We start from the raw sequence: 24,883 nt of genomic DNA, 5'->3' as shown, positions 1-24,883 counted from the left end.
GAGGAAGCTCACATCGCTACCAGTGGCGCCCTCCAGCACGACACTGCCACACCCCGCACAGAGCATACGCCTGGACACCAGGGACGAGATACGCCTTCCGCGAGTGTCGAAGGTTGCACGCGACAAGCGAATGACAGGAGGTGCTACGAGCAGCTGTGCGTCTCACACACGCGACGGCGCGCTCGCCAATTCGGCAATCGTTCTGCTGGGACGTCGGGCGCGCACTCCGCGCCGTCCTCGAGGAACTCGCTGTTGCGGAAGGAGGTGCTTTCGTCAAATGCGGCCGAAAACTAACATTTTGTGTGTTGGGAGAAGAGCCGAATGCGAATTCTGCCGTGCGCCTACAGTATATGTACGCCAACGGCCATACCATGTTAAATACACCGGTTCTCGTCCGATCACCGAAGTTAAGCCACATCGGGCCCGGTTAGTACTTGGATGGGTGACCGCCTGGGACCACCGGGTGCTGTTGGCTCCCCTTCTTTTTTTCTTCCTTTTTATATCGCTACTCCTGCCAGCCCTCTTTCGATACTACCCTTCTGTTGTGACAAAGACGTTTCCTTAAGCATTTTAAACTACTGTAATGGTGCGAAAACAAAAAAAAATAAAATAAAATAAAAATGAACCAATAAAAATGGTACTTTTGGCTCCCCTGCATTTTTTCCTTTTTAAGCCGCCATCCTGCCAGCAGTCGTTTCATACTACCTTTCTGTTATGACAAAGATGCTTTCTTAAGCATTTTAAAGTAATGCAACGGTACGATAATGCGGTAATTAACTCAGTTTGAGGGAGAATGTGCTAACGAAGTTTGCCGGGAAGTCTTTGAAAACGATAAAACAGTACGAATCTGCCCTGAAATGCGTCAGCGCCTATTGTTGTGCTGCACTGTACAGTTCCAAATTTGATTTGTAATCATAAATTTATTCCTTAGTCGCGTCGTCTAGTCCCGCAGACGTTTGTCGTGCTTGCGCCGTCATATGGACCACGACCCGAGCGGCAGCGAGCGGCAGTCGAGCAAAGTCGGGCCAAGTCGGTACGGGGACAGGGATAGGAAAGGTGCGAATGCACTGCCAACTATGCAAACACCCGGTGTGAGGCGAAGCGAGGCGAGGAAGCTCACATCGCTACCAGTGGCGCCCTCCAGCACGACACTGCCACACCCCGCACAGAGCATACGCCTGGACACCAGGGACGAGATACGCCTTCCGCGAGTGTCGAAGGTTGCACGCGACAAGCGAATGACAGGAGGTGCTACGAGCAGCTGTGCGTCTCACACACGCGACGGCGCGCTCGCCAATTCGGCAATCGTTCTGCTGGGACGTCGGGCGCGCACTCCGCGCCGTCCTCGAGGAACTCGCTGTTGCGGAAGGAGGTGCTTTCGTCAAATGCGGCCGAAAACTAACATTTTGTGTGTTGAGAGAAGAGCCGAATGCGAATTCTGCCGTGCGCCTACAGTATATGTACGCCAACGGCCATACCATGTTAAATACACCGGTTCTCGTCCGATCACCGAAGTTAAGCCACATCGGGCCCGGTTAGTACTTGGATGGGTGACCGCCTGGGACCACCGGGTGCTGTTGGCTCCCCTTCTTTTTTTCTTCCTTTTTATATCGCTACTCCTGCCAGCCCTCTTTCGATACTACCCTTCTGTTGTGACAAAGACGTTTCCTTAAGCATTTTAAACTACTGTAATGGTGCGAAAACAAAAAAAAATAAAATAAAATAAAAATGAACCAATAAAAATGGTACTTTTGGCTCCCCTGCATTTTTTCCTTTTTAAGCCGCCATCCTGCCAGCAGTCGTTTCATACTACCTTTCTGTTATGACAAAGATGCTTTCTTAAGCATTTTAAAGTAATGCAACGGTACGATAATGCGGTAATTAACTCAGTTTGAGGGAGAATGTGCTAACGAAGTTTGCCGGGAAGTCTTTGAAAACGATAAAACAGTACGAATCTGCCCTGAAATGCGTCAGCGCCTATTGTTGTGCTGCACTGTACAGTTCCAAATTTGATTTGTAATCATAAATTTATTCCTTAGTCGCGTCGTCTAGTCCCGCAGACGTTTGTCGTGCTTGCGCCGTCATATGGACCACGACCCGAGCGGCAGCGAGCGGCAGTCGAGCAAAGTCGGGCCAAGTCGGTACGGGGACAGGGATAGGAAAGGTGCGAATGCACTGCCAACTATGCAAACACCCGGTGTGAGGCGAAGCGAGGCGAGGAAGCTCACATCGCTACCAGTGGCGCCCTCCAGCACGACACTGCCACACCCCGCACAGAGCATACGCCTGGACACCAGGGACGAGATACGCCTTCCGCGAGTGTCGAAGGTTGCACGCGACAAGCGAATGACAGGAGGTGCTACGAGCAGCTGTGCGTCTCACACACGCGACGGCGCGCTCGCCAATTCGGCAATCGTTCTGCTGGGACGTCGGGCGCGCACTCCGCGCCGTCCTCGAGGAACTCGCTGTTGCGGAAGGAGGTGCTTTCGTCAAATGCGGCCGAAAACTAACATTTTGTGTGTTGAGAGAAGAGCCGAATGCGAATTCTGCCGTGCGCCTACAGTATATGTACGCCAACGGCCATACCATGTTAAATACACCGGTTCTCGTCCGATCACCGAAGTTAAGCCACATCGGGCCCGGTTAGTACTTGGATGGGTGACCGCCTGGGACCACCGGGTGCTGTTGGCTCCCCTTCTTTTTTTCTTCCTTTTTATATCGCTACTCCTGCCAGCCCTCTTTCGATACTACCCTTCTGTTGTGACAAAGACGTTTCCTTAAGCATTTTAAACTACTGTAATGGTGCGAAAACAAAAAAAAATAAAATAAAATAAAAATGAACCAATAAAAATGGTACTTTTGGCTCCCCTGCATTTTTTCCTTTTTAAGCCGCCATCCTGCCAGCAGTCGTTTCATACTACCTTTCTGTTATGACAAAGATGCTTTCTTAAGCATTTTAAAGTAATGCAACGGTACGATAATGCGGTAATTAACTCAGTTTGAGGGAGAATGTGCTAACGAAGTTTGCCGGGAAGTCTTTGAAAACGATAAAACAGTACGAATCTGCCCTGAAATGCGTCAGCGCCTATTGTTGTGCTGCACTGTACAGTTCCAAATTTGATTTGTAATCATAAATTTATTCCTTAGTCGCGTCGTCTAGTCCCGCAGACGTTTGTCGTGCTTGCGCCGTCATATGGACCACGACCCGAGCGGCAGCGAGCGGCAGTCGAGCAAAGTCGGGCCAAGTCGGTACGGGGACAGGGATAGGAAAGGTGCGAATGCACTGCCAACTATGCAAACACCCGGTGTGAGGCGAAGCGAGGCGAGGAAGCTCACATCGCTACCAGTGGCGCCCTCCAGCACGACACTGCCACACCCCGCACAGAGCATACGCCTGGACACCAGGGACGAGATACGCCTTCCGCGAGTGTCGAAGGTTGCACGCGACAAGCGAATGACAGGAGGTGCTACGAGCAGCTGTGCGTTTCACACACGCGACGGCGCGCTCGCCAATTCGGCAATCGTTCTGCTGGGACGTCGGGCGCGCACTCCGCGCCGTCCTCGAGGAACTCGCTGTTGCGGAAGGAGGTGCTTTCGTCAAATGCGGCCGAAAACTAACATTTTGTGTGTTGGGAGAAGAGCCGAATGCGAATTCTGCCGTGCGCCTACAGTATATGTACGCCAACGGCCATACCATGTTAAATACACCGGTTCTCGTCCGATCACCGAAGTTAAGCAACATCGGGCCCGGTTAGTACTTGGATGGGTGACCGCCTGGGACCACCGGGTGCTGTTGGCTCCCCTTCTTTTTTTCTTCCTTTTTATATCGCTACTCCTGCCAGCCCTCTTTCGATACTACCCTTCTGTTGTGACAAAGACGTTTCCTTAAGCATTTTAAACTACTGTAATGGTGCGAAAACAAAAAAAAATAAAATAAAATAAAAATGAACCAATAAAAATGGTACTTTTGGCTCCCCTGCATTTTTTCCTTTTTAAGCCGCCATCCTGCCAGCAGTCGTTTCATACTACCTTTCTGTTATGACAAAGATGCTTTCTTAAGCATTTTAAAGTAATGCAACGGTACGATAATGCGGTAATTAACTCAGTTTGAGGGAGAATGTGCTAACGAAGTTTGCCGGGAAGTCTTTGAAAACGATAAAACAGTACGAATCTGCCCTGAAATGCGTCAGCGCCTATTGTTGTGCTGCACTGTACAGTTCCAAATTTGATTTGTAATCATAAATTTATTCCTTAGTCGCGTCGTCTAGTCCCGCAGACGTTTGTCGTGCTTGCGCCGTCATATGGACCACGACCCGAGCGGCAGCGAGCGGCAGTCGAGCAAAGTCGGGCCAAGTCGGTACGGGGACAGGGATAGGAAAGGTGCGAATGCACTGCCAACTATGCAAACACCCGGTGTGAGGCGAAGCGAGGCGAGGAAGCTCACATCGCTACCAGTGGCGCCCTCCAGCACGACACTGCCACACCCCGCACAGAGCATACGCCTGGACACCAGGGACGAGATACGCCTTCCGCGAGTGTCGAAGGTTGCACGCGACAAGCGAATGACAGGAGGTGCTACGAGCAGCTGTGCGTCTCACACACGCGACGGCGCGCTCGCCAATTCGGCAATCGTTCTGCTGGGACGTCGGGCGCGCACTCCGCGCCGTCCTCGAGGAACTCGCTGTTGCGGAAGGAGGTGCTTTCGTCAAATGCGGCCGAAAACTAACATTTTGTGTGTTGGGAGAAGAGCCGAATGCGAATTCTGCCGTGCGCCTACAGTATATGTACGCCAACGGCCATACCATGTTAAATACACCGGTTCTCGTCCGATCACCGAAGTTAAGCCACATCGGGCCCGGTTAGTACTTGGCTGGCTGCCCGCCTGGCAACACCTCGGTGCTCTGCGCTCCGCCGGCCCGTGGTTCCTTTTTATATCGCTACTCCTGCCAGCCCTCTTTCGATACTACCCTTCTGTTGTGACAAAGACGTTTCCTTAAGCATTTTAAACTACTGTAATGGTGCGAAAACAAAAAAAAATAAAATAAAATAAAAATGAACCAATAAAAATGGTACTTTTGGCTCCCCTGCATTTTTTCCTTTTTAAGCCGCCATCCTGCCAGCAGTCGTTTCATACTACCTTTCTGTTATGACAAAGATGCTTTCTTAAGCATTTTAAAGTAATGCAACGGTACGATAATGCGGTAATTAACTCAGTTTGAGGGAGAATGTGCTAACGAAGTTTGCCGGGAAGTCTTTGAAAACGATAAAACAGTACGAATCTGCCCTGAAATGCGTCAGCGCCTATTGTTGTGCTGCACTGTACAGTTCCAAATTTGATTTGTAATCATAAATTTATTCCTTAGTCGCGTCGTCTAGTCCCGCAGACGTTTGTCGTGCTTGCGCCGTCATATGGACCACGACCCGAGCGGCAGCGAGCGGCAGTCGAGCAAAGTCGGGCCAAGTCGGTACGGGGACAGGGATAGGAAAGGTGCGAATGCACTGCCAACTATGCAAACACCCGGTGTGAGGCGAAGCGAGGCGAGGAAGCTCACATCGCTACCAGTGGCGCCCTCCAGCACGACACTGCCACACCCCGCACAGAGCATACGCCTGGACACCAGGGACGAGATACGCCTTCCGCGAGTGTCGAAGGTTGCACGCGACAAGCGAATGACAGGAGGTGCTACGAGCAGCTGTGCGTTTCACACACGCGACGGCGCGCTCGCCAATTCGGCAATCGTTCTGCTGGGACGTCGGGCGCGCACTCCGCGCCGTCCTCGAGGAACTCGCTGTTGCGGAAGGAGGTGCTTTCGTCAAATGCGGCCGAAAACTAACATTTTGTGTGTTGGGAGAAGAGCCGAATGCGAATTCTGCCGTGCGCCTACAGTATATGTACGCCAACGGCCATACCATGTTAAATACACCGGTTCTCGTCCGATCACCGAAGTTAAGCAACATCGGGCCCGGTTAGTACTTGGATGGGTGACCGCCTGGGACCACCGGGTGCTGTTGGCTCCCCTTCTTTTTTTCTTCCTTTTTATATCGCTACTCCTGCCAGCCCTCTTTCGATACTACCCTTCTGTTGTGACAAAGACGTTTCCTTAAGCATTTTAAACTACTGTAATGGTGCGAAAACAAAAAAAAATAAAATAAAATAAAAATGAACCAATAAAAATGGTACTTTTGGCTCCCCTGCATTTTTTCCTTTTTAAGCCGCCATCCTGCCAGCAGTCGTTTCATACTACCTTTCTGTTATGACAAAGATGCTTTCTTAAGCATTTTAAAGTAATGCAACGGTACGATAATGCGGTAATTAACTCAGTTTGAGGGAGAATGTGCTAACGAAGTTTGCCGGGAAGTCTTTGAAAACGATAAAACAGTACGAATCTGCCCTGAAATGCGTCAGCGCCTATTGTTGTGCTGCACTGTACAGTTCCAAATTTGATTTGTAATCATAAATTTATTCCTTAGTCGCGTCGTCTAGTCCCGCAGACGTTTGTCGTGCTTGCGCCGTCATATGGACCACGACCCGAGCGGCAGCGAGCGGCAGTCGAGCAAAGTCGGGCCAAGTCGGTACGGGGACAGGGATAGGAAAGGTGCGAATGCACTGCCAACTATGCAAACACCCGGTGTGAGGCGAAGCGAGGCGAGGAAGCTCACATCGCTACCAGTGGCGCCCTCCAGCACGACACTGCCACACCCCGCACAGAGCATACGCCTGGACACCAGGGACGAGATACGCCTTCCGCGAGTGTCGAAGGTTGCACGCGACAAGCGAATGACAGGAGGTGCTACGAGCAGCTGTGCGTCTCACACACGCGACGGCGCGCTCGCCAATTCGGCAATCGTTCTGCTGGGACGTCGGGCGCGCACTCCGCGCCGTCCTCGAGGAACTCGCTGTTGCGGAAGGAGGTGCTTTCGTCAAATGCGGCCGAAAACTAACATTTTGTGTGTTGAGAGAAGAGCCGAATGCGAATTCTGCCGTGCGCCTACAGTATATGTACGCCAACGGCCATACCATGTTAAATACACCGGTTCTCGTCCGATCACCGAAGTTAAGCCACATCGGGCCCGGTTAGTACTTGGATGGGTGACCGCCTGGGACCACCGGGTGCTGTTGGCTCCCCTTCTTTTTTTCTTCCTTTTTATATCGCTACTCCTGCCAGCCCTCTTTCGATACTACCCTTCTGTTGTGACAAAGACGTTTCCTTAAGCATTTTAAACTACTGTAATGGTGCGAAAACAAAAAAAAATAAAATAAAATAAAAATGAACCAATAAAAATGGTACTTTTGGCTCCCCTGCATTTTTTCCTTTTTAAGCCGCCATCCTGCCAGCAGTCGTTTCATACTACCTTTCTGTTATGACAAAGATGCTTTCTTAAGCATTTTAAAGTAATGCAACGGTACGATAATGCGGTAATTAACTCAGTTTGAGGGAGAATGTGCTAACGAAGTTTGCCGGGAAGTCTTTGAAAACGATAAAACAGTACGAATCTGCCCTGAAATGCGTCAGCGCCTATTGTTGTGCTGCACTGTACAGTTCCAAATTTGATTTGTAATCATAAATTTATTCCTTAGTCGCGTCGTCTAGTCCCGCAGACGTTTGTCGTGCTTGCGCCGTCATATGGACCACGACCCGAGCGGCAGCGAGCGGCAGTCGAGCAAAGTCGGGCCAAGTCGGTACGGGGACAGGGATAGGAAAGGTGCGAATGCACTGCCAACTATGCAAACACCCGGTGTGAGGCGAAGCGAGGCGAGGAAGCTCACATCGCTACCAGTGGCGCCCTCCAGCACGACACTGCCACACCCCGCACAGAGCATACGCCTGGACACCAGGGACGAGATACGCCTTCCGCGAGTGTCGAAGGTTGCACGCGACAAGCGAATGACAGGAGGTGCTACGAGCAGCTGTGCGTTTCACACACGCGACGGCGCGCTCGCCAATTCGGCAATCGTTCTGCTGGGACGTCGGGCGCGCACTCCGCGCCGTCCTCGAGGAACTCGCTGTTGCGGAAGGAGGTGCTTTCGTCAAATGCGGCCGAAAACTAACATTTTGTGTGTTGGGAGAAGAGCCGAATGCGAATTCTGCCGTGCGCCTACAGTATATGTACGCCAACGGCCATACCATGTTGGGCGCGCTCGCCAATTCGGCAATCGTTCTGCTGGGACGTCGGGCGCGCACTCCGCGCCGTCCTCGAGGAACTCGCTGTTGCGGAAGGAGGTGCTTTCGTCAAATGCGGCCGAAAACTAACATTTTGTGTGTTGGGAGAAGAGCCGAATGCGAATTCTGCCGTGCGCCTACAGTATATGTACGCCAACGGCCATACCATGTTAAATACACCGGTTCTCGTCCGATCACCGAAGTTAAGCAACATCGGGCCCGGTTAGTACTTGGATGGGTGACCGCCTGGGACCACCGGGTGCTGTTGGCTCCCCTTCTTTTTTTCTTCCTTTTTATATCGCTACTCCTGCCAGCCCTCTTTCGATACTACCCTTCTGTTGTGACAAAGACGTTTCCTTAAGCATTTTAAACTACTGTAATGGTGCGAAAACAAAAAAAAATAAAATAAAATAAAAATGAACCAATAAAAATGGTACTTTTGGCTCCCCTGCATTTTTTCCTTTTTAAGCCGCCATCCTGCCAGCAGTCGTTTCATACTACCTTTCTGTTATGACAAAGATGCTTTCTTAAGCATTTTAAAGTAATGCAACGGTACGATAATGCGGTAATTAACTCAGTTTGAGGGAGAATGTGCTAACGAAGTTTGCCGGGAAGTCTTTGAAAACGATAAAACAGTACGAATCTGCCCTGAAATGCGTCAGCGCCTATTGTTGTGCTGCACTGTACAGTTCCAAATTTGATTTGTAATCATAAATTTATTCCTTAGTCGCGTCGTCTAGTCCCGCAGACGTTTGTCGTGCTTGCGCCGTCATATGGACCACGACCCGAGCGGCAGCGAGCGGCAGTCGAGCAAAGTCGGGCCAAGTCGGTACGGGGACAGGGATAGGAAAGGTGCGAATGCACTGCCAACTATGCAAACACCCGGTGTGAGGCGAAGCGAGGCGAGGAAGCTCACATCGCTACCAGTGGCGCCCTCCAGCACGACACTGCCACACCCCGCACAGAGCATACGCCTGGACACCAGGGACGAGATACGCCTTCCGCGAGTGTCGAAGGTTGCACGCGACAAGCGAATGACAGGAGGTGCTACGAGCAGCTGTGCGTCTCACACACGCGACGGCGCGCTCGCCAATTCGGCAATCGTTCTGCTGGGACGTCGGGCGCGCACTCCGCGCCGTCCTCGAGGAACTCGCTGTTGCGGAAGGAGGTGCTTTCGTCAAATGCGGCCGAAAACTAACATTTTGTGTGTTGAGAGAAGAGCCGAATGCGAATTCTGCCGTGCGCCTACAGTATATGTACGCCAACGGCCATACCATGTTAAATACACCGGTTCTCGTCCGATCACCGAAGTTAAGCCACATCGGGCCCGGTTAGTACTTGGATGGGTGACCGCCTGGGACCACCGGGTGCTGTTGGCTCCCCTTCTTTTTTTCTTCCTTTTTATATCGCTACTCCTGCCAGCCCTCTTTCGATACTACCCTTCTGTTGTGACAAAGACGTTTCCTTAAGCATTTTAAACTACTGTAATGGTGCGAAAACAAAAAAAAATAAAATAAAATAAAAATGAACCAATAAAAATGGTACTTTTGGCTCCCCTGCATTTTTTCCTTTTTAAGCCGCCATCCTGCCAGCAGTCGTTTCATACTACCTTTCTGTTATGACAAAGATGCTTTCTTAAGCATTTTAAAGTAATGCAACGGTACGATAATGCGGTAATTAACTCAGTTTGAGGGAGAATGTGCTAACGAAGTTTGCCGGGAAGTCTTTGAAAACGATAAAACAGTACGAATCTGCCCTGAAATGCGTCAGCGCCTATTGTTGTGCTGCACTGTACAGTTCCAAATTTGATTTGTAATCATAAATTTATTCCTTAGTCGCGTCGTCTAGTCCCGCAGACGTTTGTCGTGCTTGCGCCGTCATATGGACCACGACCCGAGCGGCAGCGAGCGGCAGTCGAGCAAAGTCGGGCCAAGTCGGTACGGGGACAGGGATAGGAAAGGTGCGAATGCACTGCCAACTATGCAAACACCCGGTGTGAGGCGAAGCGAGGCGAGGAAGCTCACATCGCTACCAGTGGCGCCCTCCAGCACGACACTGCCACACCCCGCACAGAGCATACGCCTGGACACCAGGGACGAGATACGCCTTCCGCGAGTGTCGAAGGTTGCACGCGACAAGCGAATGACAGGAGGTGCTACGAGCAGCTGTGCGTCTCACACACGCGACGGCGCGCTCGCCAATTCGGCAATCGTTCTGCTGGGACGTCGGGCGCGCACTCCGCGCCGTCCTCGAGGAACTCGCTGTTGCGGAAGGAGGTGCTTTCGTCAAATGCGGCCGAAAACTAACATTTTGTGTGTTGGGAGAAGAGCCGAATGCGAATTCTGCCGTGCGCCTACAGTATATGTACGCCAACGGCCATACCATGTTAAATACACCGGTTCTCGTCCGATCACCGAAGTTAAGCCACATCGGGCCCGGTTAGTACTTGGATGGGTGACCGCCTGGGACCACCGGGTGCTGTTGGCTCCCCTTCTTTTTTTCTTCCTTTTTATATCGCTACTCCTGCCAGCCCTCTTTCGATACTACCCTTCTGTTGTGACAAAGACGTTTCCTTAAGCATTTTAAACTACTGTAATGGTGCGAAAACAAAAAAAAATAAAATAAAATAAAAATGAACCAATAAAAATGGTACTTTTGGCTCCCCTGCATTTTTTCCTTTTTAAGCCGCCATCCTGCCAGCAGTCGTTTCATACTACCTTTCTGTTATGACAAAGATGCTTTCTTAAGCATTTTAAAGTAATGCAACGGTACGATAATGCGGTAATTAACTCAGTTTGAGGGAGAATGTGCTAACGAAGTTTGCCGGGAAGTCTTTGAAAACGATAAAACAGTACGAATCTGCCCTGAAATGCGTCAGCGCCTATTGTTGTGCTGCACTGTACAGTTCCAAATTTGATTTGTAATCATAAATTTATTCCTTAGTCGCGTCGTCTAGTCCCGCAGACGTTTGTCGTGCTTGCGCCGTCATATGGACCACGACCCGAGCGGCAGCGAGCGGCAGTCGAGCAAAGTCGGGCCAAGTCGGTACGGGGACAGGGATAGGAAAGGTGCGAATGCACTGCCAACTATGCAAACACCCGGTGTGAGGCGAAGCGAGGCGAGGAAGCTCACATCGCTACCAGTGGCGCCCTCCAGCACGACACTGCCACACCCCGCACAGAGCATACGCCTGGACACCAGGGACGAGATACGCCTTCCGCGAGTGTCGAAGGTTGCACGCGACAAGCGAATGACAGGAGGTGCTACGAGCAGCTGTGCGTCTCACACACGCGACGGCGCGCTCGCCAATTCGGCAATCGTTCTGCTGGGACGTCGGGCGCGCACTCCGCGCCGTCCTCGAGGAACTCGCTGTTGCGGAAGGAGGTGCTTTCGTCAAATGCGGCCGAAAACTAACATTTTGTGTGTTGGGAGAAGAGCCGAATGCGAATTCTGCCGTGCGCCTACAGTATATGTACGCCAACGGCCATACCATGTTAAATACACCGGTTCTCGTCCGATCACCGAAGTTAAGCCACATCGGGCCCGGTTAGTACTTGGATGGGTGACCGCCTGGGACCACCGGGTGCTGTTGGCTCCCCTTCTTTTTTTCTTCCTTTTTATATCGCTACTCCTGCCAGCCCTCTTTCGATACTACCCTTCTGTTGTGACAAAGACGTTTCCTTAAGCATTTTAAACTACTGTAATGGTGCGAAAACAAAAAAAAATAAAATAAAATAAAAATGAACCAATAAAAATGGTACTTTTGGCTCCCCTGCATTTTTTCCTTTTTAAGCCGCCATCCTGCCAGCAGTCGTTTCATACTACCTTTCTGTTATGACAAAGATGCTTTCTTAAGCATTTTAAAGTAATGCAACGGTACGATAATGCGGTAATTAACTCAGTTTGAGGGAGAATGTGCTAACGAAGTTTGCCGGGAAGTCTTTGAAAACGATAAAACAGTACGAATCTGCCCTGAAATGCGTCAGCGCCTATTGTTGTGCTGCACTGTACAGTTCCAAATTTGATTTGTAATCATAAATTTATTCCTTAGTCGCGTCGTCTAGTCCCGCAGACGTTTGTCGTGCTTGCGCCGTCATATGGACCACGACCCGAGCGGCAGCGAGCGGCAGTCGAGCAAAGTCGGGCCAAGTCGGTACGGGGACAGGGATAGGAAAGGTGCGAATGCACTGCCAACTATGCAAACACCCGGTGTGAGGCGAAGCGAGGCGAGGAAGCTCACATCGCTACCAGTGGCGCCCTCCAGCACGACACTGCCACACCCCGCACAGAGCATACGCCTGGACACCAGGGACGAGATACGCCTTCCGCGAGTGTCGAAGGTTGCACGCGACAAGCGAATGACAGGAGGTGCTACGAGCAGCTGTGCGTCTCACACACGCGACGGCGCGCTCGCCAATTCGGCAATCGTTCTGCTGGGACGTCGGGCGCGCACTCCGCGCCGTCCTCGAGGAACTCGCTGTTGCGGAAGGAGGTGCTTTCGTCAAATGCGGCCGAAAACTAACATTTTGTGTGTTGGGAGAAGAGCCGAATGCGAATTCTGCCGTGCGCCTACAGTATATGTACGCCAACGGCCATACCATGTTAAATACACCGGTTCTCGTCCGATCACCGAAGTTAAGCCACATCGGGCCCGGTTAGTACTTGGATGGGTGACCGCCTGGGACCACCGGGTGCTGTTGGCTCCCCTTCTTTTTTTCTTCCTTTTTATATCGCTACTCCTGCCAGCCCTCTTTCGATACTACCCTTCTGTTGTGACAAAGACGTTTCCTTAAGCATTTTAAACTACTGTAATGGTGCGAAAACAAAAAAAAATAAAATAAAATAAAAATGAACCAATAAAAATGGTACTTTTGGCTCCCCTGCATTTTTTCCTTTTTAAGCCGCCATCCTGCCAGCAGTCGTTTCATACTACCTTTCTGTTATGACAAAGATGCTTTCTTAAGCATTTTAAAGTAATGCAACGGTACGATAATGCGGTAATTAACTCAGTTTGAGGGAGAATGTGCTAACGAAGTTTGCCGGGAAGTCTTTGAAAACGATAAAACAGTACGAATCTGCCCTGAAATGCGTCAGCGCCTATTGTTGTGCTGCACTGTACAGTTCCAAATTTGATTTGTAATCATAAATTTATTCCTTAGTCGCGTCGTCTAGTCCCGCAGACGTTTGTCGTGCTTGCGCCGTCATATGGACCACGACCCGAGCGGCAGCGAGCGGCAGTCGAGCAAAGTCGGGCCAAGTCGGTACGGGGACAGGGATAGGAAAGGTGCGAATGCACTGCCAACTATGCAAACACCCGGTGTGAGGCGAAGCGAGGCGAGGAAGCTCACATCGCTACCAGTGGCGCCCTCCAGCACGACACTGCCACACCCCGCACAGAGCATACGCCTGGACACCAGGGACGAGATACGCCTTCCGCGAGTGTCGAAGGTTGCACGCGACAAGCGAATGACAGGAGGTGCTACGAGCAGCTGTGCGTCTCACACACGCGACGGCGCGCTCGCCAATTCGGCAATCGTTCTGCTGGGACGTCGGGCGCGCACTCCGCGCCGTCCTCGAGGAACTCGCTGTTGCGGAAGGAGGTGCTTTCGTCAAATGCGGCCGAAAACTAACATTTTGTGTGTTGAGAGAAGAGCCGAATGCGAATTCTGCCGTGCGCCTACAGTATATGTACGCCAACGGCCATACCATGTTAAATACACCGGTTCTCGTCCGATCACCGAAGTTAAGCCACATCGGGCCCGGTTAGTACTTGGATGGGTGACCGCCTGGGACCACCGGGTGCTGTTGGCTCCCCTTCTTTTTTTCTTCCTTTTTATATCGCTACTCCTGCCAGCCCTCTTTCGATACTACCCTTCTGTTGTGACAAAGACGTTTCCTTAAGCATTTTAAACTACTGTAATGGTGCGAAAACAAAAAAAAATAAAATAAAATAAAAATGAACCAATAAAAATGGTACTTTTGGCTCCCCTGCATTTTTTCCTTTTTAAGCCGCCATCCTGCCAGCAGTCGTTTCATACTACCTTTCTGTTATGACAAAGATGCTTTCTTAAGCATTTTAAAGTAATGCAACGGTACGATAATGCGGTAATTAACTCAGTTTGAGGGAGAATGTGCTAACGAAGTTTGCCGGGAAGTCTTTGAAAACGATAAAACAGTACGAATCTGCCCTGAAATGCGTCAGCGCCTATTGTTGTGCTGCACTGTACAGTTCCAAATTTGATTTGTAATCATAAATTTATTCCTTAGTCGCGTCGTCTAGTCCCGCAGACGTTTGTCGTGCTTGCGCCGTCATATGGACCACGACCCGAGCGGCAGCGAGCGGCAGTCGAGCAAAGTCGGGCCAAGTCGGTACGGGGACAGGGATAGGAAAGGTGCGAATGCACTGCCAACTATGCAAACACCCGGTGTGAGGCGAAGCGAGGCGAGGAAGCTCACATCGCTACCAGTGGCGCCCTCCAGCACGACACTGCCACACCCCGCACAGAGCATACGCCTGGACACCAGGGACGAGATACGCCTTCCGCGAGTGTCGAAGGTTGCACGCGACAAGCGAATGACAGGAGGTGCTACGAGCAGCTGTGCGTCTCACACACGCGACGGCGCGCTCGCCAATTCGGCAATCGTTCTGCTGGGACGTCGGGCGCGCACTCCGCGCCGTCCTCGAGGAACTCGCTGTTGCGGAAGGAGGTGCTTTCGTCAAATGCGGCCGAAAACTAACATTTTGTGTGTTGGGAGAAGAGCCGAATGCGAATTCTGCCGTGCGCCTACAGTATATGTACGCCAACGGCCATACCATGTTAAATACACCGGTTCTCGTCCGATCACCGAAGTTAAGCCACATCGGGCCCGGTTAGTACTTGGATGGGTGACCGCCTGGGACCACCGGGTGCTGTTGGCTCCCCTTCTTTTTTTCTTCCTTTTTATATCGCTACTCCTGCCAGCCCTCTTTCGATACTACCCTTCTGTTGTGACAAAGACGTTTCCTTAAGCATTTTAAACTACTGTAATGGTGCGAAAACAAAAAAAAATAAAATAAAATAAAAATGAACCAATAAAAATGGTACTTTTGGCTCCCCTGCATTTTTTCCTTTTTAAGCCGCCATCCTGCCAGCAGTCGTTTCATACTACCTTTCTGTTATGACAAAGATGCTTTCTTAAGCATTTTAAAGTAATGCAACGGTACGATAATGCGGTAATTAACTCAGTTTGAGGGAGAATGTGCTAACGAAGTTTGCCGGGAAGTCTTTGAAAACGATAAAACAGTACGAATCTGCCCTGAAATGCGTCAGCGCCTATTGTTGTGCTGCACTGTACAGTTCCAAATTTGATTTGTAATCATAAATTTATTCCTTAGTCGCGTCGTCTAGTCCCGCAGACGTTTGTCGTGCTTGCGCCGTCATATGGACCACGACCCGAGCGGCAGCGAGCGGCAGTCGAGCAAAGTCGGGCCAAGTCGGTACGGGGACAGGGATAGGAAAGGTGCGAATGCACTGCCAACTATGCAAACACCCGGTGTGAGGCGAAGCGAGGCGAGGAAGCTCACATCGCTACCAGTGGCGCCCTCCAGCACGACACTGCCACACCCCGCACAGAGCATACGCCTGGACACCAGGGACGAGATACGCCTTCCGCGAGTGTCGAAGGTTGCACGCGACAAGCGAATGACAGGAGGTGCTACGAGCAGCTGTGCGTCTCACACACGCGACGGCGCGCTCGCCAATTCGGCAATCGTTCTGCTGGGACGTCGGGCGCGCACTCCGCGCCGTCCTCGAGGAACTCGCTGTTGCGGAAGGAGGTGCTTTCGTCAAATGCGGCCGAAAACTAACATTTTGTGTGTTGGGAGAAGAGCCGAATGCGAATTCTGCCGTGCGCCTACAGTATATGTACGCCAACGGCCATACCATGTTAAATACACCGGTTCTCGTCCGATCACCGAAGTTAAGCCACATCGGGCCCGGTTAGTACTTGGATGGGTGACCGCCTGGGACCACCGGGTGCTGTTGGCTCCCCTTCTTTTTTTCTTCCTTTTTATATCGCTACTCCTGCCAGCCCTCTTTCGATACTACCCTTCTGTTGTGACAAAGACGTTTCCTTAAGCATTTTAAACTACTGTAATGGTGCGAAAACAAAAAAAAATAAAATAAAATAAAAATGAACCAATAAAAATGGTACTTTTGGCTCCCCTGCATTTTTTCCTTTTTAAGCCGCCATCCTGCCAGCAGTCGTTTCATACTACCTTTCTGTTATGACAAAGATGCTTTCTTAAGCATTTTAAAGTAATGCAACGGTACGATAATGCGGTAATTAACTCAGTTTGAGGGAGAATGTGCTAACGAAGTTTGCCGGGAAGTCTTTGAAAACGATAAAACAGTACGAATCTGCCCTGAAATGCGTCAGCGCCTATTGTTGTGCTGCACTGTACAGTTCCAAATTTGATTTGTAATCATAAATTTATTCCTTAGTCGCGTCGTCTAGTCCCGCAGACGTTTGTCGTGCTTGCGCCGTCATATGGACCACGACCCGAGCGGCAGCGAGCGGCAGTCGAGCAAAGTCGGGCCAAGTCGGTACGGGGACAGGGATAGGAAAGGTGCGAATGCACTGCCAACTATGCAAACACCCGGTGTGAGGCGAAGCGAGGCGAGGAAGCTCACATCGCTACCAGTGGCGCCCTCCAGCACGACACTGCCACACCCCGCACAGAGCATACGCCTGGACACCAGGGACGAGATACGCCTTCCGCGAGTGTCGAAGGTTGCACGCGACAAGCGAATGACAGGAGGTGCTACGAGCAGCTGTGCGTCTCACACACGCGACGGCGCGCTCGCCAATTCGGCAATCGTTCTGCTGGGACGTCGGGCGCGCACTCCGCGCCGTCCTCGAGGAACTCGCTGTTGCGGAAGGAGGTGCTTTCGTCAAATGCGGCCGAAAACTAACATTTTGTGTGTTGAGAGAAGAGCCGAATGCGAATTGTGCCGTGCGCCTACAGTATATGTACGCCAACGGCCATACCATGTTAAATACACCGGTTCTCGTCCGATCACCGAAGTTAAGCCACATCGGGCCCGGTTAGTACTTGGATGGGTGACCGCCTGGGACCACCGGGTGCTGTTGGCTCCCCTTCTTTTTTTCTTCCTTTTTATATCGCTACTCCTGCCAGCCCTCTTTCGATACTACCCTTCTGTTGTGACAAAGACGTTTCCTTAAGCATTTTAAACTACTGTAATGGTGCGAAAACAAAAAAAAATAAAATAAAATAAAAATGAACCAATAAAAATGGTACTTTTGGCTCCCCTGCATTTTTTCCTTTTTAAGCCGCCATCCTGCCAGCAGTCGTTTCATACTACCTTTCTGTTATGACAAAGATGCTTTCTTAAGCATTTTAAAGTAATGCAACGGTACGATAATGCGGTAATTAACTCAGTTTGAGGGAGAATGTGCTAACGAAGTTTGCCGGGAAGTCTTTGAAAACGATAAAACAGTACGAATCTGCCCTGAAATGCGTCAGCGCCTATTGTTGTGCTGCACTGTACAGTTCCAAATTTGATTTGTAATCATAAATTTATTCCTTAGTCGCGTCGTCTAGTCCCGCAGACGTTTGTCGTGCTTGCGCCGTCATATGGACCACGACCCGAGCGGCAGTCGAGCAAAGTCGGGCCAAGTCGGTACGGGGACAGGGATAGGAAAGGTGCGAATGCACTGCCAACTATGCAAACACCCGGTGTGAGGCGAAGCGAGGCGAGGAAGCTCACATCGCTACCAGTGGCGCCCTCCAGCACGACACTGCCACACCCCGCACAGAGCATACGCCTGGACACCAGGGACGAGATACGCCTTCCGCGAGTGTCGAAGGTTGCACGCGACAAGCGAATGACAGGAGGTGCTACGAGCAGCTGTGCGTCTCACACACGCGACGGCGCGCTCGCCAATTCGGCAATCGTTCTGCTGGGACGTCGGGCGCGCACTCCGCGCCGTCCTCGAGGAACTCGCTGTTGCGGAAGGAGGTGCTTTCGTCAAATGCGGCCGAAAACTAACATTTTGTGTGTTGGGAGAAGAGCCGAATGCGAATTCTGCCGTGCGCCTACAGTATATGTACGCCAACGGCCATACCATGTTAAATACACCGGTTCTCGTCCGATCACCGAAGTTAAGCCACATCGGGCCCGGTTAGTACTTGGATGGGTGACCGCCTGGGACCACCGGGTGCTGTTGGCTCCCCTTCTTTTTTTCTTCCTTTTTATATCGCTACTCCTGCCAGCCCTCTTTCGATACTACCCTTCTGTTGTGACAAAGACGTTTCCTTAAGCATTTTAAACTACTGTAATGGTGCGAAAACAAAAAAAAATAAAATAAAATAAAAATGAACCAATAAAAATGGTACTTTTGGCTCCCCTGCATTTTTTCCTTTTTAAGCCGCCATCCTGCCAGCAGTCGTTTCATACTACCTTTCTGTTATGACAAAGATGCTTTCTTAAGCATTTTAAAGTAATGCAACGGTACGATAATGCGGTAATTAACTCAGTTTGAGGGAGAATGTGCTAACGAAGTTTGCCGGGAAGTCTTTGAAAACGATAAAACAGTACGAATCTGCCCTGAAATGCGTCAGCGCCTATTGTTGTGCTGCACTGTACAGTTCCAAATTTGATTTGTAATCATAAATTTATTCCTTAGTCGCGTCGTCTAGTCCCGCAGACGTTTGTCGTGCTTGCGCCGTCATATGGACCACGACCCGAGCGGCAGTCGAGCAAAGTCGGGCCAAGTCGGTACGGGGACAGGGATAGGAAAGGTGCGAATGCACTGCCAACTATGCAAACACCCGGTGTGAGGCGAAGCGAGGCGAGGAAGCTCACATCGCTACCAGTGGCGCCCTCCAGCACGACACTGCCACACCCCGCACAGAGCATACGCCTGGACACCAGGGACGAGATACGCCTTCCGCGAGTGTCGAAGGTTGCACGCGACAAGCGAATGACAGGAGGTGCTACGAGCAGCTGTGCGTCTCACACACGCGACGGCGCGCTCGCCAATTCGGCAATCGTTCTGCTGGGACGTCGGGCGCGCACTCCGCGCCGTCCTCGAGGAACTCGCTGTTGCGGAAGGAGGTGCTTTCGTCAAATGCGGCCGAAAACTAACATTTTGTGTGTTGGGAGAAGAGCCGAATGCGAATTCTGCCGTGCGCCTACAGTATATGTACGCCAACGGCCATACCATGTTAAATACACCGGTTCTCGTCCGATCACCGAAGTTAAGCCACATCGGGCCCGGTTAGTACTTGGATGGGTGACCGCCTGGGACCACCGGGTGCTGTTGGCTCCCCTTCTTTTTTTCTTCCTTTTTATATCGCTACTCCTGCCAGCCCTCTTTCGATACTACCCTTCTGTTGTGACAAAGACGTTTCCTTAAGCATTTTAAACTACTGTAATGGTGCGAAAACAAAAAAAAATAAAATAAAATAAAAATGAACCAATAAAAATGGTACTTTTGGCTCCCCTGCATTTTTTCCTTTTTAAGCCGCCATCCTGCCAGCAGTCGTTTCATACTACCTTTCTGTTATGACAAAGATGCTTTCTTAAGCATTTTAAAGTAATGCAACGGTACGATAATGCGGTAATTAACTCAGTTTGAGGGAGAATGTGCTAACGAAGTTTGCCGGGAAGTCTTTGAAAACGATAAAACAGTACGAATCTGCCCTGAAATGCGTCAGCGCCTATTGTTGTGCTGCACTGTACAGTTCCAAATTTGATTTGTAATCATAAATTTATTCCTTAGTCGCGTCGTCTAGTCCCGCAGACGTTTGTCGTGCTTGCGCCGTCATATGGACCACGACCCGAGCGGCAGTCGAGCAAAGTCGGGCCAAGTCGGTACGGGGACAGGGATAGGAAAGGTGCGAATGCACTGCCAACTATGCAAACACCCGGTGTGAGGCGAAGCGAGGCGAGGAAGCTCACATCGCTACCAGTGGCGCCCTCCAGCACGACACTGCCACACCCCGCACAGAGCATACGCCTGGACACCAGGGACGAGATACGCCTTCCGCGAGTGTCGAAGGTTGCACGCGACAAGCGAATGACAGGAGGTGCTACGAGCAGCTGTGCGTTTCACACACGCGACGGCGCGCTCGCCAATTCGGCAATCGTTCTGCTGGGACGTCGGGCGCGCACTCCGCGCCGTCCTCGAGGAACTCGCTGTTGCGGAAGGAGGTGCTTTCGTCAAATGCGGCCGAAAACTAACATTTTGTGTGTTGGGAGAAGAGCCGAATGCGAATTCTGCCGTGCGCCTACAGTATATGTACGCCAACGGCCATACCATGTTGGGCGCGCTCGCCAATTCGGCAATCGTTCTGCTGGGACGTCGGGCGCGCACTCCGCGCCGTCCTCGAGGAACTCGCTGTTGCGGAAGGAGGTGCTTTCGTCAAATGCGGCCGAAAACTAACATTTTGTGTGTTGGGAGAAGAGCCGAATGCGAATTCTGCCGTGCGCCTACAGTATATGTACGCCAACGGCCATACCATGTTAAATACACCGGTTCTCGTCCGATCACCGAAGTTAAGCAACATCGGGCCCGGTTAGTACTTGGATGGGTGACCGCCTGGGACCACCGGGTGCTGTTGGCTCCCCTTCTTTTTTTCTTCCTTTTTATATCGCTACTCCTGCCAGCCCTCTTTCGATACTACCCTTCTGTTGTGACAAAGACGTTTCCTTAAGCATTTTAAACTACTGTAATGGTGCGAAAACAAAAAAAAATAAAATAAAATAAAAATGAACCAATAAAAATGGTACTTTTGGCTCCCCTGCATTTTTTCCTTTTTAAGCCGCCATCCTGCCAGCAGTCGTTTCATACTACCTTTCTGTTATGACAAAGATGCTTTCTTAAGCATTTTAAAGTAATGCAACGGTACGATAATGCGGTAATTAACTCAGTTTGAGGGAGAATGTGCTAACGAAGTTTGCCGGGAAGTCTTTGAAAACGATAAAACAGTACGAATCTGCCCTGAAATGCGTCAGCGCCTATTGTTGTGCTGCACTGTACAGTTCCAAATTTGATTTGTAATCATAAATTTATTCCTTAGTCGCGTCGTCTAGTCCCGCAGACGTTTGTCGTGCTTGCGCCGTCATATGGACCACGACCCGAGCGGCAGCGAGCGGCAGTCGAGCAAAGTCGGGCCAAGTCGGTACGGGGACAGGGATAGGAAAGGTGCGAATGCACTGCCAACTATGCAAACACCCGGTGTGAGGCGAAGCGAGGCGAGGAAGCTCACATCGCTACCAGTGGCGCCCTCCAGCACGACACTGCCACACCCCGCACAGAGCATACGCCTGGACACCAGGGACGAGATACGCCTTCCGCGAGTGTCGAAGGTTGCACGCGACAAGCGAATGACAGGAGGTGCTACGAGCAGCTGTGCGTCTCACACACGCGACGGCGCGCTCGCCAATTCGGCAATCGTTCTGCTGGGACGTCGGGCGCGCACTCCGCGCCGTCCTCGAGGAACTCGCTGTTGCGGAAGGAGGTGCTTTCGTCAAATGCGGCCGAAAACTAACATTTTGTGTGTTGAGAGAAGAGCCGAATGCGAATTCTGCCGTGCGCCTACAGTATATGTACGCCAACGGCCATACCATGTTAAATACACCGGTTCTCGTCCGATCACCGAAGTTAAGCCACATCGGGCCCGGTTAGTACTTGGATGGGTGACCGCCTGGGACCACCGGGTGCTGTTGGCTCCCCTTCTTTTTTTCTTCCTTTTTATATCGCTACTCCTGCCAGCCCTCTTTCGATACTACCCTTCTGTTGTGACAAAGACGTTTCCTTAAGCATTTTAAACTACTGTAATGGTGCGAAAACAAAAAAAAATAAAATAAAATAAAAATGAACCAATAAAAATGGTACTTTTGGCTCCCCTGCATTTTTTCCTTTTTAAGCCGCCATCCTGCCAGCAGTCGTTTCATACTACCTTTCTGTTATGACAAAGATGCTTTCTTAAGCATTTTAAAGTAATGCAACGGTACGATAATGCGGTAATTAACTCAGTTTGAGGGAGAATGTGCTAACGAAGTTTGCCGGGAAGTCTTTGAAAACGATAAAACAGTACGAATCTGCCCTGAAATGCGTCAGCGCCTATTGTTGTGCTGCACTGTACAGTTCCAAATTTGATTTGTAATCATAAATTTATTCCTTAGTCGCGTCGTCTAGTCCCGCAGACGTTTGTCGTGCTTGCGCCGTCATATGGACCACGACCCGAGCGGCAGCGAGCGGCAGTCGAGCAAAGTCGGGCCAAGTCGGTACGGGGACAGGGATAGGAAAGGTGCGAATGCACTGCCAACTATGCAAACACCCGGTGTGAGGCGAAGCGAGGCGAGGAAGCTCACATCGCTACCAGTGGCGCCCTCCAGCACGACACTGCCACACCCCGCACAGAGCATACGCCTGGACACCAGGGACGAGATACGCCTTCCGCGAGTGTCGAAGGTTGCACGCGACAAGCGAATGACAGGAGGTGCTACGAGCAGCTGTGCGTCTCACACACGCGACGGCGCGCTCGCCAATTCGGCAATCGTTCTGCTGGGACGTCGGGCGCGCACTCCGCGCCGTCCTCGAGGAACTCGCTGTTGCGGAAGGAGGTGCTTTCGTCAAATGCGGCCGAAAACTAACATTTTGTGTGTTGGGAGAAGAGCCGAATGCGAATTCTGCCGTGCGCCTACAGTATATGTACGCCAACGGCCATACCATGTTAAATACACCGGTTCTCGTCCGATCACCGAAGTTAAGCCACATCGGGCCCGGTTAGTACTTGGATGGGTGACCGCCTGGGACCACCGGGTGCTGTTGGCTCCCCTTCTTTTTTTCTTCCTTTTTATATCGCTACTCCTGCCAGCCCTCTTTCGATACTACCCTTCTGTTGTGACAAAGACGTTTCCTTAAGCATTTTAAACTACTGTAATGGTGCGAAAACAAAAAAAAATAAAATAAAATAAAAATGAACCAATAAAAATGGTACTTTTGGCTCCCCTGCATTTTTTCCTTTTTAAGCCGCCATCCTGCCAGCAGTCGTTTCATACTACCTTTCTGTTATGACAAAGATGCTTTCTTAAGCATTTTAAAGTAATGCAACGGTACGATAATGCGGTAATTAACTCAGTTTGAGGGAGAATGTGCTAACGAAGTTTGCCGGGAAGTCTTTGAAAACGATAAAACAGTACGAATCTGCCCTGAAATGCGTCAGCGCCTATTGTTGTGCTGCACTGTACAGTTCCAAATTTGATTTGTAATCATAAATTTATTCCTTAGTCGCGTCGTCTAGTCCCGCAGACGTTTGTCGTGCTTGCGCCGTCATATGGACCACGACCCGAGCGGCAGCGAGCGGCAGTCGAGCAAAGTCGGGCCAAGTCGGTACGGGGACAGGGATAGGAAAGGTGCGAATGCACTGCCAACTATGCAAACACCCGGTGTGAGGCGAAGCGAGGCGAGGAAGCTCACATCGCTACCAGTGGCGCCCTCCAGCACGACACTGCCACACCCCGCACAGAGCATACGCCTGGACACCAGGGACGAGATACGCCTTCCGCGAGTGTCGAAGGTTGCACGCGACAAGCGAATGACAGGAGGTGCTACGAGCAGCTGTGCGTCTCACACACGCGACGGCGCGCTCGCCAATTCGGCAATCGTTCTGCTGGGACGTCGGGCGCGCACTCCGCGCCGTCCTCGAGGAACTCGCTGTTGCGGAAGGAGGTGCTTTCGTCAAATGCGGCCGAAAACTAACATTTTGTGTGTTGAGAGAAGAGCCGAATGCGAATTCTGCCGTGCGCCTACAGTATATGTACGCCAACGGCCATACCATGTTAAATACACCGGTTCTCGTCCGATCACCGAAGTTAAGCCACATCGGGCCCGGTTAGTACTTGGATGGGTGACCGCCTGGGACCACCGGGTGCTGTTGGCTCCCCTTCTTTTTTTCTTCCTTTTTATATCGCTACTCCTGCCAGCCCTCTTTCGATACTACCCTTCTGTTGTGACAAAGACGTTTCCTTAAGCATTTTAAACTACTGTAATGGTGCGAAAACAAAAAAAAATAAAATAAAATAAAAATGAACCAATAAAAATGGTACTTTTGGCTCCCCTGCATTTTTTCCTTTTTAAGCCGCCATCCTGCCAGCAGTCGTTTCATACTACCTTTCTGTTATGACAAAGATGCTTTCTTAAGCATTTTAAAGTAATGCAACGGTACGATAATGCGGTAATTAACTCAGTTTGAGGGAGAATGTGCTAACGAAGTTTGCCGGGAAGTCTTTGAAAACGATAAAACAGTACGAATCTGCCCTGAAATGCGTCAGCGCCTATTGTTGTGCTGCACTGTACAGTTCCAAATTTGATTTGTAATCATAAATTTATTCCTTAGTCGCGTCGTCTAGTCCCGCAGACGTTTGTCGTGCTTGCGCCGTCATATGGACCACGACCCGAGCGGCAGCGAGCGGCAGTCGAGCAAAGTCGGGCCAAGTCGGTACGGGGACAGGGATAGGAAAGGTGCGAATGCACTGCCAACTATGCAAACACCCGGTGTGAGGCGAAGCGAGGCGAGGAAGCTCACATCGCTACCAGTGGCGCCCTCCAGCACGACACTGCCACACCCCGCACAGAGCATACGCCTGGACACCAGGGACGAGATACGCCTTCCGCGAGTGTCGAAGGTTGCACGCGACAAGCGAATG

At 50.9% G+C, this 24,883-nt stretch overlaps 21 non-coding genes and 1 pseudogene across 21 annotated transcripts; all 22 read left to right on the top strand.

Moving 5' to 3' along the window:
* Positions 1-356: 356 nt before the first annotated feature.
* On the top strand, positions 357-475 carry LOC126225846 (5S ribosomal RNA). Its single transcript, XR_007543728.1, has one exon. It is a non-coding gene; the product is annotated as a 5S ribosomal RNA (ribosomal RNA).
* A 989-nt stretch (positions 476-1,464) lies between these two features.
* Positions 1,465-1,583, top strand: LOC126225845 (5S ribosomal RNA). The gene has a single exon (XR_007543727.1). It is a non-coding gene; the product is annotated as a 5S ribosomal RNA (ribosomal RNA).
* A 989-nt stretch (positions 1,584-2,572) lies between these two features.
* On the top strand, positions 2,573-2,691 carry LOC126225844 (5S ribosomal RNA). The gene has a single exon (XR_007543726.1). It is a non-coding gene; the product is annotated as a 5S ribosomal RNA (ribosomal RNA).
* A 989-nt stretch (positions 2,692-3,680) lies between these two features.
* On the top strand, positions 3,681-3,799 carry LOC126225940 (5S ribosomal RNA). The gene has a single exon (XR_007543809.1). It is a non-coding gene; the product is annotated as a 5S ribosomal RNA (ribosomal RNA).
* Positions 3,800-4,788: 989 nt separating this feature from the next.
* LOC126225912 (5S ribosomal RNA) lies at positions 4,789-4,908 on the top strand (annotated as a pseudogene).
* A 988-nt stretch (positions 4,909-5,896) lies between these two features.
* Positions 5,897-6,015, top strand: LOC126225928 (5S ribosomal RNA). Its single transcript, XR_007543798.1, has one exon. It is a non-coding gene; the product is annotated as a 5S ribosomal RNA (ribosomal RNA).
* Positions 6,016-7,004: 989 nt separating this feature from the next.
* On the top strand, positions 7,005-7,123 carry LOC126225843 (5S ribosomal RNA). The gene has a single exon (XR_007543725.1). It is a non-coding gene; the product is annotated as a 5S ribosomal RNA (ribosomal RNA).
* Positions 7,124-8,314: 1,191 nt separating this feature from the next.
* LOC126225916 (5S ribosomal RNA) lies at positions 8,315-8,433 on the top strand. Its single transcript, XR_007543787.1, has one exon. It is a non-coding gene; the product is annotated as a 5S ribosomal RNA (ribosomal RNA).
* A 989-nt stretch (positions 8,434-9,422) lies between these two features.
* On the top strand, positions 9,423-9,541 carry LOC126225840 (5S ribosomal RNA). Its single transcript, XR_007543723.1, has one exon. It is a non-coding gene; the product is annotated as a 5S ribosomal RNA (ribosomal RNA).
* Positions 9,542-10,530: 989 nt separating this feature from the next.
* On the top strand, positions 10,531-10,649 carry LOC126225839 (5S ribosomal RNA). The gene has a single exon (XR_007543722.1). It is a non-coding gene; the product is annotated as a 5S ribosomal RNA (ribosomal RNA).
* A 989-nt stretch (positions 10,650-11,638) lies between these two features.
* LOC126225838 (5S ribosomal RNA) lies at positions 11,639-11,757 on the top strand. The gene has a single exon (XR_007543721.1). It is a non-coding gene; the product is annotated as a 5S ribosomal RNA (ribosomal RNA).
* A 989-nt stretch (positions 11,758-12,746) lies between these two features.
* On the top strand, positions 12,747-12,865 carry LOC126225837 (5S ribosomal RNA). The gene has a single exon (XR_007543720.1). It is a non-coding gene; the product is annotated as a 5S ribosomal RNA (ribosomal RNA).
* Positions 12,866-13,854: 989 nt separating this feature from the next.
* LOC126225836 (5S ribosomal RNA) lies at positions 13,855-13,973 on the top strand. The gene has a single exon (XR_007543719.1). It is a non-coding gene; the product is annotated as a 5S ribosomal RNA (ribosomal RNA).
* Positions 13,974-14,962: 989 nt separating this feature from the next.
* Positions 14,963-15,081, top strand: LOC126225835 (5S ribosomal RNA). Its single transcript, XR_007543718.1, has one exon. It is a non-coding gene; the product is annotated as a 5S ribosomal RNA (ribosomal RNA).
* A 989-nt stretch (positions 15,082-16,070) lies between these two features.
* LOC126225834 (5S ribosomal RNA) lies at positions 16,071-16,189 on the top strand. The gene has a single exon (XR_007543717.1). It is a non-coding gene; the product is annotated as a 5S ribosomal RNA (ribosomal RNA).
* Positions 16,190-17,178: 989 nt separating this feature from the next.
* LOC126225833 (5S ribosomal RNA) lies at positions 17,179-17,297 on the top strand. Its single transcript, XR_007543716.1, has one exon. It is a non-coding gene; the product is annotated as a 5S ribosomal RNA (ribosomal RNA).
* A 979-nt stretch (positions 17,298-18,276) lies between these two features.
* Positions 18,277-18,395, top strand: LOC126225832 (5S ribosomal RNA). The gene has a single exon (XR_007543715.1). It is a non-coding gene; the product is annotated as a 5S ribosomal RNA (ribosomal RNA).
* Positions 18,396-19,374: 979 nt separating this feature from the next.
* LOC126225830 (5S ribosomal RNA) lies at positions 19,375-19,493 on the top strand. The gene has a single exon (XR_007543714.1). It is a non-coding gene; the product is annotated as a 5S ribosomal RNA (ribosomal RNA).
* Positions 19,494-20,674: 1,181 nt separating this feature from the next.
* Positions 20,675-20,793, top strand: LOC126225823 (5S ribosomal RNA). The gene has a single exon (XR_007543707.1). It is a non-coding gene; the product is annotated as a 5S ribosomal RNA (ribosomal RNA).
* A 989-nt stretch (positions 20,794-21,782) lies between these two features.
* Positions 21,783-21,901, top strand: LOC126225828 (5S ribosomal RNA). The gene has a single exon (XR_007543712.1). It is a non-coding gene; the product is annotated as a 5S ribosomal RNA (ribosomal RNA).
* A 989-nt stretch (positions 21,902-22,890) lies between these two features.
* Positions 22,891-23,009, top strand: LOC126225827 (5S ribosomal RNA). The gene has a single exon (XR_007543711.1). It is a non-coding gene; the product is annotated as a 5S ribosomal RNA (ribosomal RNA).
* A 989-nt stretch (positions 23,010-23,998) lies between these two features.
* Positions 23,999-24,117, top strand: LOC126225826 (5S ribosomal RNA). Its single transcript, XR_007543710.1, has one exon. It is a non-coding gene; the product is annotated as a 5S ribosomal RNA (ribosomal RNA).
* The last annotated feature ends 766 nt before the right edge of the window (positions 24,118-24,883 follow it).

The sequence above is a fragment of the Schistocerca nitens genome, unplaced genomic scaffold (genome assembly GCF_023898315.1).
Source record: "Schistocerca nitens isolate TAMUIC-IGC-003100 unplaced genomic scaffold, iqSchNite1.1 HiC_scaffold_291, whole genome shotgun sequence".
Taxonomy (NCBI): domain Eukaryota; kingdom Metazoa; phylum Arthropoda; class Insecta; order Orthoptera; family Acrididae; genus Schistocerca; species Schistocerca nitens.
Note: the sequence above shows the minus strand (reverse complement) of the source record. Positions and strands in the feature narration are given on the sequence as shown.